This window comes from Phyllobates terribilis, unplaced genomic scaffold, assembly GCF_046119375.1.
Source record: "Phyllobates terribilis strain yellow unplaced genomic scaffold, ASM4611937v1 Scaffold_7__3_contigs__length_470593459, whole genome shotgun sequence".
NCBI lineage: Eukaryota > Metazoa > Chordata > Amphibia > Anura > Dendrobatidae > Phyllobates > Phyllobates terribilis.
In genome coordinates, this window is record NW_027362767.1 from 318968829 (window position 1) to 318984512 (window position 15684).

Genomic DNA, 15684 nt, shown 5'->3' on the forward strand with positions numbered 1-15684 from the left:
GCCATCTGTCAAGATTTCATCCGGATTTATGGGTGCCCGAAGCGAATACATTCTGACCAGGGGGCCTGCTTCCAAGGACGAGTGATGGATGAACTATACTGCATCTATGGGATCGACCGTTCCCGGACAACGCCCTACTACCCGTAAGGGAACGGTGCATGCGAGCGCTTTAACCGAACCCTGTTGCAAATGTTCCGAACACTGGAAGCGGACAAAAAGATGAAGTGGCCCGAATTCGTGTCCGAGCTGGTGTGGGTGTATAATAATCGAGTTCATGCAACCACCGGCTACACCCCCTACATGTTGCTGTTTGGAAGAAGTGGCCGAGAAATCACCGAACTGGAGCTAGTCTCAGAAGACCCCGGTCCGGGCAGTAGCCCAAGTACCTGGATTCGAGAACACCAGCGTCGACTCCATACCTTGAGAAGACTGGTTGCTCAGAAGTTTCAGGAAGTAGAGCATGCAGTTCGGCCCCCGACCACAGGTGGATCGCTTCAGCCAGGAGACCGAGTGCTGGTGAGGGCTAAACGATTTGGGAGTAAGCTGGACCATCGTTGGGAGGCAATACCATATCGGGTGGTGAAGAAGGTTCACCCAGACAACCCCGTCTACGATGTTAGGCCCGAAGGGGATGACGCCGCGACATCCAGGATGTTGCACCGTAATATGTTGCAACCTTGCTCCTCTGAAGTAGAAGTCTGTAACAGGGCTGGGCCCTCAGACGTGTTGGCTGAAGTGCCACATACAGGAACCTTGGGGGATGAAGAAGGGTGAGCCACAATGCAGTTGGGCCCGTCAGAACCGTTGGTGCCACTTCCGAGTGGAAGTCAGAATGAGTCAGGAAATGATTTGCAATCCCCAGTAGTTGATTCCTCGGATCTCCCGGAGTCTCCTCCGCAAGAAGAGCCCCGCAGAACTGAGCGGGCTAATGCCGGAATTCCTCCTAACCGGTATGCTCAGGAAGAGTTTATCTGGTCTCGAATCCAACAGAAAACGCAGGAGTGTGCCCAACTCCTGTCTGAGCTTGCACTGCCTGGAAGGAGACATCAATTCTGTGAGGAGTCCACTCGCCCGAGGACTGGCGAGCAAAAAGGAGGGAGGAATGTAGAACGAGCAACAAAGCTTGTAAAAGAACTTCAACATGACGTTTCAAGGATGGAGCGAGACTGCCATCTACTGGTCAGAGACAGTCAAGCGGAACCAAAATATACAAAGGAAGTTGCAGGGAGGGCAGATTCAGAGGCTGGACCCGATCAGGTGACTTCTAGGAAGGAGTTGAGAGAGATAAGAGGCCAGCACGCCAAACCTGAGGGGTCTTTGGCACCAAGCAGCAGAGAGGAGCAGACGTGCTCCCTGCGTCCTGAGAAACCCCGCGTGACAGGCCAAATCCAGAGGCCTGAGAGGTGCTCCAGCCGGGCACCGGTAAAAGAGCTCCGGATCCCTCACAGTTGTGACTTGAGTGCTGTGCCTGCTGAGGATACTAGGAACCTGATCGCGGTGCTGAGTGAGTTCGCGGAACCCGACGTCGGCCGCCGACAGACGAGGCCTGGACCCCCCTATCCAAGGCTCGAGAGACTGCCCCCAACAGCCAAGCAGAGAGGAGCTGCATACGTGAGCAGGGCCGTCACTTCCACTGCTCACCCACAGTACCGGGGACAATTGGGTTTAAGTACTCAGGTTGGGAGGGGGACGGTTGGGGCTAAAGTAGCACAACGTGATTTAATTGAATTCATCCGTAAAGAGACTCACGGCCTAGCGGGAATAACCGGTGACCCCCGCTAGGGCCAAATTCACGGTTAAAGAACTTGTGTGGTGCTTCTCATGCTTGAGGGCCTCACCTTACTTTAAGAGACTGCGCCTTATTTTAAGAGACTGCGCCTTACTTTGAGAAATTTCGTATTTTTCTGATATTTCAAACCACTGTTCATTACCCTTGTTGCTAATCCCTTGTTTCAGTATACCTGTTGTATAAAACTGTTTACAAACATCTCTGACTGTTCTCGCCTTGTGTCTCTGTGCGTTGCATTCTGGTACCTGCATTACATTATGCAAGCACACCGCCAGGGATGTTACAGTACCCCCCCTTTACGCCCCCTCTTCCTCCAGCCAGCAAGGATTTTCTGCAGAGAATTTGGAGGCCGATCCTTCTCCTCAAGAAGATTCCCTCTTCTGTCCACTAGAGGAAACAAAGCTGGTCTCATCATCTTGGTAACTAGGATGCTTCCTGCCATCGGGCCATCCTCAGCAACAGAAGAAGTGGGCGAGGTACCAGGAAGAGGACACAGGAAAGTCTCTCTCCACTTATTAATATCGGGTAGCACTCCAAAGGATTCACGGGACAACTGGAGATCCTCCACCGGGTTGGAGGGGTGTGGAGACTCGGGGGAAACCATCGCCTTGACGTGCACTTTGCCAAGCTTACTGGATGAAGTGGGCGAAGTACCAGGTACAGGGTGCAGAAAAGTCTCTTTCCATTTGTTATCATCGGGAAGTACCCCAAAGGATTCACGGGACAACTGGAGGTCCTCCACCAGGTTGGAGGGGTGCAGAGACTCGGGGTTAACCACCGCTTTGACGTACACTTTGCCAAGCTTACTGGATGAAGTGGGCGAAGTACCAGGTACAGGGTGCAGAAATGTCTCTCTCCATTTGTTATCAGGTAGCACCCCGGAGGATTCAGGAGACAACTGGAAGTCCTCCACCTGGTTGGAGGGGTGCAGAGACTTGGGGGTAACCACCGCCTTGACTTACACTTTGCCAAGCTTATTGGATGAAGTGGGCGAAGTACCAGGTACAGGGTGCAGGAAAGTCTCTCTCCATTTGTTATCAGATAGCACCCGGAGGATTCAGGAGGCAACTGGAGGTCCTCCGCCTGGTTGGAGGGGTGCAGAGACTTGGAAGTAGCCACCGCCTTGATGGACTTATTGCCAGATTTGTTAGAGATGGAGGATCCTTGCTTAGGAACCAACCTCAGTCTGGTTTCTGAGATGACACGTCTGCGAGGCTGGGCAGTGCCTAAAGCCAGATCATTGGTACAATCGTCGAGACTGTGTGGGGACAATGCCTCCGCTTCCCTTCCTTCGGAGACTTCAGCGCACAGCGAGTCAGCGACTAGCAGATCTGGTGAAGAAGAAAAAGAAACTGCTGACTGTCCTGCAGATATGGGGACTGGACACCCCTTGCACCTCAGCAGTCCCCCAGGAAACACCATGCAGGATCTCCAGACCTGAGCGGGCACTAGATTTCTCGGTTCTGGATGACCTGTGGGTAAACCAGACATCACCTGGAATGTGAACTTCTTCATGTGTAATGCTCCAATCTGGAGCTTAATTTGTACAGACATATTTTGACTGTTTCTGAGTAGGGCTCGTCCTTCCGGTGACAATGCTCAAACTGGCTTTTGGAGTTGTCGGACGGGAATCAAACACCGACTCTTCAAGGCTTTAAGCCCGAAACTTACAGTTAATCCGAGGCCTTCACTTGCCACGGAGCCAGTCATGGTCATCTGTGGAGAGGAAACACTAATGCCAAGGGCAGCCTCTCCTACAGGCCTAATGTCTTGGGATTCTCCAACCATCGCTGGACAAAGACCGTCAGGGGGTCCCAAACAACCGCAGCGGGACCGCAATCCGATTTTGTGACTGAGTTCTGGCCTCTGCTTTGCCTGACAAACATAGTCATCCTTCATGGATTCTGTGCGGAGAGCTGCCTTTACAGGCTGGGGAACAGGAGGTCTTTGGGAGGACAGAACCTGGCATGACGGTTTACCTCTACGCCTTGCACGTCTGGACTGCCTCTTGAGGTTGGGAAGGAAAGTATTCTGTGGAGAATTGTCATCCTGTGTGGGTTCAGTGTGGGCAGCAGTCTCTTCAGGCGGGAGAACTGGTAGGCTACCTACACACATTACCCATCGGGGCTGCTCCGGGATACTGGGAAGGGAAGCTTTAGCAGTAGCCTCAGGGTTAGGGTCATCGAAGACATTAGAAAGGCCACCAGGAAGGCCTGCAGGTCAAAGACGATAGGATCCCATGCTTCCCATAGGGGGGGGTGATCCAATTCAAGGCATCACCAGCTAAATAGGACATCATGAATGCTACTTTCACCCGATCAGTGGGAAAATAGTGAGCATAGAATTTGAAATGCAGGAACGAGTGCTGATAGCTCCATTTGTGCTGGTGTGTAAATCGCCTAGACCTCAGCTTGAGAAATTTATTTATTTTTTCTTGGTGCACGTATTCGCCAGACAAGGATTCAAATGTCTGAGAGCGAAGGGCCATGGGGCTCAACGGGAACCATGGCCTGAGCAAACTGTTACGCTCGCGCCCGGACTGACTGGCGTGAGCGTGATTAGTGATCCCACTGGACCATGAACCGAGGAGTGCCTGGAGGGGCATAACTAAGTATCAACCCGGTCCAACCAAGGTCGCACGGCGGCTCAGTCGACTCCGTGAACCAGGGAGGAACCGAGCAGAGGGACCAGGTGCTTCTCCAGGTCAGACCCCAGTCACAGCTATTGACCAACACCGGGGAATGCAGGAACAGGCAGGTTAGCTGGTATGCAGACAGGTGGGTACTGGCAGGCACGGCTGGCATGACGTCAGGTGGGTACTTAGCAGACACGGCTGGTATGAAGGCATGTGGGTACTGGCAGGCACGGCTGGTATGCAGACAGGCGGGTGCTGACAGGCACAGCTGGAATGCAGACAGGCAGATACTAGCAGGTATGAACGCAGGCTGGAGAGGGACCAGTACAGACTGGGATACAGGAACAGAGCCGCAGGTGCGGTGGACTAGCAGAGCAAAACCGCAGGAGCGGTGAACAAGCAGAGCAGAGCAAAACCGCAGGTGCGGTGAACAAGCAGAGCGGAGCAAAACCGCAGGTGCAGTGAACAAGCAGAGCGGAGCAAAACCGCAGGTGCAGTGAACAAGCAGAGCGGAGCAAAACCGCAGGTGCGGTGAACAAGCAAAGCGGAGCAAAACCGCAGATGCGGTGAACAAGCAGAGCGGAGCAAAACCGCAGGAGTGGTGAGCAAGCAGAGCGGAGCAAAACCGCAGGTGCGGTGAGCAAGCAGAGCGGAGCAAAACCGCAGGTGCGGTGAACAAGCAGAGCGGAGCAAAACCGCAGGTGCGGTGAACAAGCAGAGCGGAGCAAAACCGCAGATGCGGTGAACAAGCAGAGCGGAGCAAAACCGCAGGAGCGGTGAGCAAGCAGTGCGGAGCAAAACCGCAGGAGCGGTGAGCAAGCAGAGCGGAGCAAAACCGCAGGTGCGGTGAGCAAGCAGAGCGGAGCAAAACCGCAGGTGCGGTGAGAAAGCAGAGCGGAGCAAAACCGCAGGTGCGGTGAACAAGCAGAACAGAGCAAAACCGCAGGTGCGGTGAACAAGCAGAGCGAAGAAAAACCGCAGGTGCGGTGAACAAGCAGAGCAGAGCAAAACCGCAGGTGCGGTGAAAAAGCAGAGGGGAGCAAAACCGCAGGTGCGGTGAACAAGCAGAGCGAAGCAAAACCGCAGGAGCGGTGAGCAAGCAGAGCAGAGCAAAACCGCTGGAGCGGTGAGCAAGCAGAGCGGAGCAAAACCGCAGGAGCGGTGAGCAAGCAGAGCGGAGCAAAACCGCAGGTGCGGTGAGCAAGCAGAGTGGAGCAAAACCGCAGGTGCGGTGAGAAAGCAGAGCGGAGCAAAACCGCAGGTGCGGTGAACAAGCAGAACAGAGCAAAACCGCAGGTGCGGTGAACAAGCAGAGCGAAGAAAAACCGCAGGTGCGGTGAGCAAGCAGAGCGGAGCAAAACCGCAGGTGCGGTGAACAAGCAGAACGGAGCAAAACTGCAGGTGCGGTGAACAAGCAGAGCGGAGCAAAACCGCTGGAGCGGTGAGCAAGCAGAGTGGAGCAAAACCGCTGGAGCGGTGAGCAAGCAGAGCGGAGAAAAACCGCAGGTGCGGTGAGCAAGCAGAGCGGAGCAAAACCGCTGGTGCGGTGAGCAAGCAGAGCGGAGCAAAACCGCAGGTGCGGTGAACAAGCAGAACGGAGCAAAACTGCAGGTGCGGTGAACAAGCAGAGCGGAGCAAAGCCGCAGGTGCGGTGAACAAGTGGAGCGGAGCAAAACCGCAGGTGCGGTGAACAAACAGAGTGGAGCAAAACCGCAGGTGCGGTGAACAAGCAGAGCGGAGCAAAACCGCAGGTGTGGTGAACAAGCAGAGTGGAGCAAAACCGCAGGTGCGGTAAACGAGCGGAACAGAGCGGAACCGCCGGAGCGGTGAACAAGCAGAGCGGAACAGAGCAGAAGGTGAAGGCAGACAGGACAGGGCTCTGTTCACATGGAGCAGACAGGAAAATACAGGAAGATGGTTAGAACACAGGAGGTAGATACGGAGGCAGGGAAAGGGGACAAGCAGAACCAGATACACACAAGGTACTTACAATGAAGTATCGAGTGGACACAAAACTCACAAACAGAAGTACAAAGACAATGAGTTGGAGTTAGGTGCAGGTTCAGACACTGCAGGAAAAGGGAAGGCACGGACATAGAGAGAAACAAGTAACGGGCTAGGACACTGTTCAGACAGGAACTGAACAGGGAACAAGATACAGGAACGAGCCTGGGAACTCAGCCCCCAGGGTGGCGGAACAGACTAGATACAGGACAGGACCTGGCAACTCAGTTGCAAAAGACAAACTGAGTGAAAGTGTTGCTCAGGCACCTCCTACTGGGTGGAGGGGGTTTAACTATCCAGTGATTCACAGCAATAGGTTGGGAACGCATTAGGACTGTGCACACAGTAGCTATAAGAAACAAGCAGGAAAGCCGCGCTGACGCCCTAAGCAATCAGACAAGAGACATGGACACAGCAAGTACTGGAGCAAAGAGTTTAGCATGGACTGACAGATAAGATTGCGGTCTTGCATGGTGGGAGGTGGTGCACCATGCAAGTACGCCGCCAGGGATGTTACAACCATTAACAGCATTGATAAAATACTGCATTGTCTCAAATGAATGTGTCCACCATATAAGTGCCATAAAATTCTATTATTATTATTACTATTTTGCGTAATTATTTAGTCATCAAAAAAATATTTTACTGCACATTCAGAGTTTGTAAACAAAAAAGTTTTTCCATTACGTTTATATAGGAAAAGTTCTACTAATAGAAAACCCTGACTTTCACTGTGAAAAAATGTGTGGTCTCCTAACATTAAATCATCTGCTGAATGCTATATTTAGCAGAATTTAGCTGTAAATCAATTTTAAATTAAATATATTACTCACAATATGCATTTATCTTATTCCGACCTACACACGTGTGGTAGCAATCATCTTATACAACAGAGACTATATCATACAAATTCATGACAGCCTGCTAAGGGTTCCTTAAACAATTTTTAGCAAAGATATCTTTTTGCAATGCGGTTAGGTGGCCAATGAGGGTGCAGGCTGCCATATTTAAACTTCCCAGTGTCCACTTGTCATCGCCAGTTATATATTGTCAGTTTTATACTGACTCTGCTGATACACTGCTTATTCCCACTGGCGGACACAGACAAAAAAGGGCCCCCGGTGCAAGAACAGCATATGGGCCCTTTGCAGTCCAATAGTTTATCATAATGCACAATTCCTCCTGCTTTTGGCATAGTAGTGGCCCTCTTACCTCTTGGGCCCCTGTGCTGCTGCACAGGTTGCACAAATTATATATCTGCCCCTGCTTATTCCCATTCCTGACACCCCAGCCAGCTTGTTTACTACTATTCTTTTGTCTAATCATCAGATTTGAGGCATGCCTACACATTAGACTAAAGTTGGACGAAACTGCCTACATTGGCGTGACTGTACAACAATCTAATCTGTATGTGTTAGGAACTAACCTGGGTTAGAGTAGTGGTATTGCAACCACTAGGGGCAGCAACGGCAGGTAGCGTAGTCAGGGAAAGCCAGGAGTTGGTACACAGGAAACAGCAGTATAGTCTTGTATGAGACAGCAGGTGAAGGAAGAGCTTGACTAAAGGCTGGGAGCACAATAATCTCTCAAGGAAGGCGGTGCAGGCCAGGTTTAAACAGGGTGTTCAATCAGGAACTTACAGGATGAAGCCAATCAGGAACAACGCAGGGTGGAGCGCTCAGGATCAACACAGGTACTAGAATCTAGGTTAGTTAGGAACTGTCCAGTGATCAGAATAGCTCAGAGGGAAGAGCTGCCACCTGGTGCACAAGAGCTGCTGGGTTCGAGTCCTGACAGTATGGGGGCCTCTCATCTCTACCCGACATCATCTAATGTTTGGGCAGCTTCAATTTTAACGCTCAACTCTCTTGTGTGACTACTCTCCCCTTAGAACACATTAATACGTGAATGTCTATGAGTCGGGAGAGATAGCTGTGAATGGGCGCTAACTTGGTTCACCATACAGCAGCTACTTTGTGGATGCAACCCGGGGTCTTCGTAGCAAAGTCCAGATCCCTGCAAAACGTTGAAAAAGGTCAACACTAAAGCTATCCATGGGACGCATGGTGACTAGCAATAAAACTGTCCGTGGAAGCCCTTTTAAGAATTGCCAGAATCCATGTACAGTCCCATAAGTATGGCCATGTTGTTTTGTCACTGAAGGATTTTTTTTGCGCTGATACTGCTAGTCTTTATTTTTTTTACTAAATACATGTTCACATGTATCCATGATTACATATACACATCTTTCCTGAAAATCATTTGTCTCTGTAAACTCTGCACTCCAGTAAACCTTTCCTAAACCTCTAGCGAGAAGATTCTTCAGCTCCTTAAGGAATTTTCATCACCTGTTCTGGCACCACCACACTCTGTTTTGTCCTTCCCCTCTGGTGAGCTGCCTCTGTCCTAGTTTTAATACAGATTATGATATGTAAAAAAAACATTGCCAAAAATATTTAAAAAGCACATTTAACAGAAAAACCTAAATTAAACAAGGGGTCATTTACTGATGATATATTCCCTTTAAAATACAATATTCATAGTACACGCAATACATATGCAGTGAATTTTAAAGTGATTTGCAGTATTAATATTTATTTATTTTACTCACTTATATAGCACCATTAATTCCACAGTGCTTTACAGACAGATTATCTATCTCTGACATATACATAGGATGCTGCAGCATTTGGAGTCCAGGCTTTATAGGTGTTGTGTCCCACACAACCCTACTAGGTGAGCAGTTTTTAATACTTTTATGTAACATTTATTAATTGGATAAGACCTGTCATGAAAGTTAGCCGCCATCTTAGGTATGATCCGTCATACCTGAAGATATTCCCTATTGTCCTTTCTAAAAAATCACTCACACAGCTCCTACCATGTCACAATTCTCCAGCCCCAGGTAAACAGAGCAATTCGCCCCCACCTCTGGAGATCAGTCTACAGGAACTTCTTTGATATGGTAAATAGATGGACCAGCTCTGTTGTGTCCAACCAGGACACAGTCAGCTAGGCCCCAGGGGGGTAATTAACACCTGGCTGTCACTTGAAACCAGAAGAAAACCATTTGTGCAAGCCTTCAAACCTCTCCATTGTCCCAAGGAACCATGTGCTTTCTTTGTGGAAAATGGCCACCAAAAGCTACAGATACATTTTCAATTCATAACCACACGATACAAGTTAGGGAACCCGAATAAAATGTATCATGTGGGGAAGGTGCCCGCGGACACAATCATGGGACTTATAAATCCATGAGAGCCCTGGAAAGCTAGAGATTTAGAAGAACCATATACAAGGTCCCAGGGGAGGCATGTTTAGAGTCAATGGCTTCCCCAGAAGAGTGAGATCACGACGAGACCTCTGGTGATGCGATGAGATCACCCCAGGGAAAGTTATGGGTACTTTTCCCAAATGGAGCCAAAACTGGCAGTGGTAGGGGGGCGGGGCTTAGTAAACTGACATCACCAAGAGTGGGCGTGACAGGACTTTAGTATAGCCGACAGCCAGAAACCCCCTCAGTTTGGACCCAGGAGATGATGTGAACAACTCCTAACGTCGGGTCCAGGTCTCTGAGTGGGAGGAGCACCTTTGCCATGTGCTACTGAGGCCTGGACGACTGCAACTAAGCTTGAACCTGTGGGATTGCAAATTCTCCCTTGCACCACAAGAACGGTAACTGATTTATCATTGTTATTCCTGTGTTTTGTATTTCTAATTGTTATATCTCTTATTCTGGCCAAATACCGTGGTATAGTTAATTGTATAGCCTTGTAATCTAGTGTATTCTTATAATCGATTAAATCATAAATTAATCGTGGGCTGTATCCTTTACTCATTGGTCCGGAACGCTTGGCTGAAACGCTACTGGGTTGGTTCCTGACCCGATACAAGTCTATTAACGGACCGGGCTTGTATCAAACAAGAACTGGTGGCAGCATACCATCTGGGGGACTTGAGGAAGACTGGCAGTGACGGTCGGAGGTGTGGATATATATTACTGGTGCAGCCAGGGAAATATATATACTGCCCTCACTGCAGAGGGCCTCAAATACCCAGAGGGCTACAGGACGACCTCTCCGGCGACCACTCACTCTAGGTGCAGTACCTTGACTGACCTGAGAGGAAAGGGGGCACCAGAGAGTTGTGCCTGTATCATGGCGTCACGGATTGGTGACGTGTAAGGGACAACACCCCACCGTGTTTTCCCCCGCTGGTAGCAGCTTCCTGGCACTACTTCCTCTAGGTGCAGTACCTTGACTCACCAGAGGGGTAAGGGGGCGCCAAAGAGCTGCACCCACTGGCCGGCATTTCATCACAAGACCCTCTTGCGCTTTTGCATTTTTCCTTTACAGACATTATGGACACTGTCCCCATTGGGGCTCACAATCTAGATTCCCTATCAGTATGTCTTTGGAATGTGGAAGGAAACCAAAGAACCCGGAGGAAACCCACGCAAACAGGGAGAACATACAAACTCCTTGCAGATGTTGTCCTTGGTGGGATTTGAACCCAGGACCCCAGCGCTTCAAGGCTGCAGCGCTACTCACTGAGCCACCGTGCTGCCTCATTGCCAGGGGGGCATAGATACTATAAGCAACGGGTCACGTTCGATAACGTTCAAATCAAACCGGGGAGCCCCTCTCCCACCTATATTGAATTGTCTCAGCGATCTTATAGTAAGTCTCTTCTTTAATCCTTATTATTTTGTGTAACTGCTTATGTATTGTAATGTCTCCTTTGTAAAATTTTGTATATTTTTCTTAAACACTGCCTCCCTTTTTGGATTAAATATAAAATTTAATAGTTCTGTTTCTTTTGTTCTGTAATCGTTCCCTCCCCCGAAGCCATATACGCTACCAGAACTCAGGCGTCAATAAACACATTTACAGTGGGGAAAAAAAGTATTTAGTCAGCCACCAATTGTGCAAGTTCTCCCACTTAAAAAGATGAGAGAGGCCTGTAATTGACATCATAGGTAGACCTCAACTATGAGAGACAAAATGAGAAAACAGATCCTGAAAATCCCATTGTCTGATTTGGAAAGAATTTTTTTTTCAAATTTTGGTGGAAAATAAGAATTTGGTCAATTACAAAAGTTCATCTCAATACTTTGTTATATATCCTTTGTTGGCAATGACAGAGGTCAAACGTTTTCTGTAAGTCTTCTCAAGGTTGGCACACACTGTTGCTGGTATGTTGGCCCATTACTCCATGCAGATCTCCTCTACAGCAGTGATGTTTTGGGGCTGTCGCTGGGCAACATGGACTTTCAACTCCCTCCAAAGGTTTTCTATAGGGTTTAGATCTGGAGACTGGCGAGGCCACTCCAGGACCTTGAAATGCTTCTCACGAAGCCACTCCTTCGTTGCCCTGGCGGTGTGCTTGGGATCATTGTCATGCTGAAAGACCCAGCCACGTTTCATCTTCAATGCTCTTGCTGATGGAAGGAGGTTTGCACTCAAAATCTCACGATACATGGCCCCATTCATTCTTTCATGTACACAGATCAGTCATCCTGGTCCCTTGGCAGAGAAACAGCCCCAAAGCATGATGTTGCCACCCCCATGCTTCACAGTAGGTATGGTGTTCTGTGGATGCAACTCAGCATTCTTTCTCCTCCAAACACGCCGAGTTGTTTCTACCAAACAGTTCTACTTTGGTTTCATCTGCCCATATGACATTCTCCCAATACTCTTCTGGATCATCCAAATGCTCTCTAGCAAACTTCAGACGGGCCCGGACATGTAATGGCTTAAGCAGGGGAACACTTCTGGCACTGCAGGATCTGAGTCCCTGGCGGCGTAGTGTATTACTGATGGTAGCCTGTGTAATGTTGGTCCCAGCTCTCTGCAGGTCATTCACTAGGTCCCCCCGTGTGGTTCTGGGATTTTTGCTCACCATTCTTAAGATCATTTTGACCCCACGGGGTGAGATCTTGTGTGGAGCCCCAGATAGAGGGAGATTATCAGTGGTCTTGTATGTCGTCCATTTTCTAATTATTGCTCCCACAGTTGATTTCTTCACACCAAGCTGCTTGCCTATTGCAGATTCAGTCTTCCCAGCCTGGTGCAGGGCTACAGTTTTGTTTCTGGTGTCCTTCAACAGCTCTTTGGTCTTCACCATAGTGGAGTTTGGAGTGTGACTGTTTGAGGTTGCGGACAGGTGTCTTTTATACTGATAACAAGTTCAAACAGGTGCCAGTACTACAGGTAATGAGTGGAGGACAGATGAGCCTCTTAAAGAAGAAGTTACAGGTCTGTGAGAGACAGAAATCTTGCTTGTTTGTAATTGACCAAATACTTATTTTCCACCAAAATTTGAAAAAAAATTCTTTCCAAATCAGACAATGTGATTTTCAGGATTTGTTTTCTCATTTTCTCTCTTATAGTTGAGGTCTACCTATGATGTCAATTACAGGCCTCTCTCATCTTTTTAAGTGGGAGAACTTGCACAATTGGTGGCTGAATAAATACTTTTTTTCCCCACTGTATTTACATTATGTAAGGTTAGATTGCAAAGTACAGTAGTCAGGGCTAGTTTCGGGACCAGACAAACCTGGGCAAATGCCAGAGCTAACCAGGCTTTATGAGATTGTGATGATATAAGTAAACAAGTTTGTAAAAGTAACACTCCTAGCATTTATTATCCTAATCCTCCCTAAATATGTTTGTGATGTAAGGAACCTGTATTAAAATACTTAATTGGCGCTCACGCAAGGATTTAGCTGTGGACTGGAAGTCACTTTCTCATTTTAAGTCTATTGAGTCTCATAGACTTACATTGGGAAAGCAGCTATCGCTCCCCACAGTAGAAGTTGCGTGAGCCGGCAAAACCGAGATGTCACCATCCAAAAGAGGACTGAAGCGGCACTGGAATCTGGGGAAGACCGTGATCAATAAGTATTTTAATACACTTACTATACATCACATACATATTTAGAACGGATTTGGAAAAGAGATTGCTGATCTAGATATTGTGCCCATAATGAAAAATTTAAAGGAGCATGTGAAAATGGCACCAGACAAGCATCTCCTAGATTCTGTCTTTGAACCATGAACTCCAAGTTACTTCTCCATAGGGCTGTCATTGATATAGTCCTTTTAAACAGAATATTCTATTTTACATGACCAACTAAAATGAATGAAGATACAGTAAGAAGATGTATCTGCTTGATACAGCGTATGTAACTGATATCAGAGCAGATCCAAATACAGGGCAACCTGTGTATCTCAGCATCGACTCAGCTTACAGGCGATATCAGGTTCTAGAAAAACAAACCAAATACGTTATCTGTCTTCATTGAGAGACAAGAAACAATATCAGTAGCTAATTACTTAATGAATTGTGCAGTTTGGTAGTGTCTTTCCACGCACTCTCACAGACATCAGTAATAAGTGACAACATAAAAGGAAGAGTAAACTCAGATTTAACGCATAGAGCAAAGCTGCAACACAATTAGAGCAGAGCCAGGCTACTTTCTCTTCCGTTATATCTGCCTTTTTTTTTAATTATAGTCAGTGGCAAACTGTGACTACATGGAAAAGGTGATGTGGATCTGGCAGCAAATGATGATAGACGAGGTTTATCTTACACAACTTATATTACCCATGCACAGGATAAGTGATATCTATAGTCGCTGGGGGTCTCACTACTAGGACTCTTGCCAATCAGAAGAACAAGCGTCTCAAAATCCTCTGTGTGAATGAATCCGTAGTGTGTGACCACTGCTGTCACTGTCTACAGAAGTGGTGGTTGCACATTCTCACAAAAAGGGCTTTGGGCTCCCCGTTCTTGGGATCCATGAATGTCTCAGCAAATGGAACATTTATCACCAATCCTGTGGATAGGAGATACCTATAGTTTATGGGACGACCCCTTCAAGACTATTTTTTTTTTTTTTAAATCTAGGAGTGCACTGAGACTAGTAAGACTTGTAAGTGCAACTAACTGATATTACCGACTTTCCAACAATCATGTGTTCAGTCACACAACCAATTGGATTGATAAAGGCAGCATCAGTGGAAATTAGTCATGTTACAGATATATAATAGAGCTGCATAGTAATAAAAAATAAAGCGAGAGAATGTCTTACACTATATACCGGCCTATTGCAGCATGTGTTGTAATTCACAAAAGTGTTAGCATATTATTTCCACCTGATGAAAAACTTTTTCTTACGTAGATATAATACCAGTGATGTTGCATGGTTTGTAGCTACAGGATGGAAAATAGACAATTCTAAATAAATTCTGCCTCCAGAGCTTATTTTAAATGTAAAGGGACGTTACCAGTGTGAGACATGAAGATCAGGAGAGCAGACTGTCAGTCATTACATGTCTCACACTGGTAACTACTTCTTTCATTTAAAATAATCTCTGGAGGCAGATTCTCCAGGAGATCTATGTCCGGCCCATAGATCTTAACAGCTCATTTACATATTAAGAAAAACATAGATTTCTCTGGAATAAGACATCGGTTTGTAGATATCAAGGTATCATTTTATTCAGCTTCCTATGACCTACATGCCCATATAGACGGCTTAGGGGGTTATTCTACTGATAGATTCCCTTTAAATGATAGGCGAGTAGTGCACATCCATGACCACCATTTCATTCGCTTGTATAAGATTTGAGGTCAACTTAGATGGGCCGACAATTGGGTACTGGTAATTGGAATAATCCAGTATACGGCCTCAGTGGGTTTGTGTAAATGAGTCCTTGCAGCTTGTCTATGGCCATCAGTGCCATAGAAGTGAATGAAGCAGTGGTCACTCATTCACTTAGGATAATTGGAGATCTTTATTTTAGGGGTTAGCGGATGTCCCAGCAGCCAGACAGTCAGTCATGAGAAAACATTCCTATCCTGCAAATCAGTGACAAATGATGTTTATGGAAAAAACTCCATTACCAGTGTACATTATCCTACTATTGTGACATCAATGTGTGCATTATTCCGGTGTATTATCTTTTTGTATAAGGGAGAATAAAAATTCCTAAGCCGTTCATGCTCTGAACTTACTGCTAAATGTTATAATGATGAAGTAGGACATCATTCCTAGTTTTGCTGAGGGATCCCATGGCTATTTCTTGTGCCCTTTGTTGTAGCCTTTCCTTACCTGGATTTGCAGCTGTACACCTTCCACATTTTCCACGTGTTCCTACTTGTCTACAGTGTTCTTTATAAACCAACAATTTATTTGAACAGTTGAATCATCTTAGTACAATACTGGGTGGCTTGTTCTATGCAACTTTCT

At 47.3% G+C, this 15684-nt stretch overlaps 1 protein-coding gene across 1 annotated transcript in view; it reads right to left on the reverse strand.

Annotated features, from left to right (window-relative positions):
• The window catches only part of ACSL4 (acyl-CoA synthetase long chain family member 4), a 128794-nt gene extending 120837 nt beyond the window's left edge, over positions 1-7957 (reverse strand). The window contains exon 1 of the mRNA XM_073641124.1: positions 7855-7957. The gene's annotated coding sequence lies outside the window, so the exon portion shown is untranslated. The remainder of the gene's footprint in view (positions 1-7854) is intronic.
• Positions 7958-15684: the final 7727 nt, after the last annotated feature.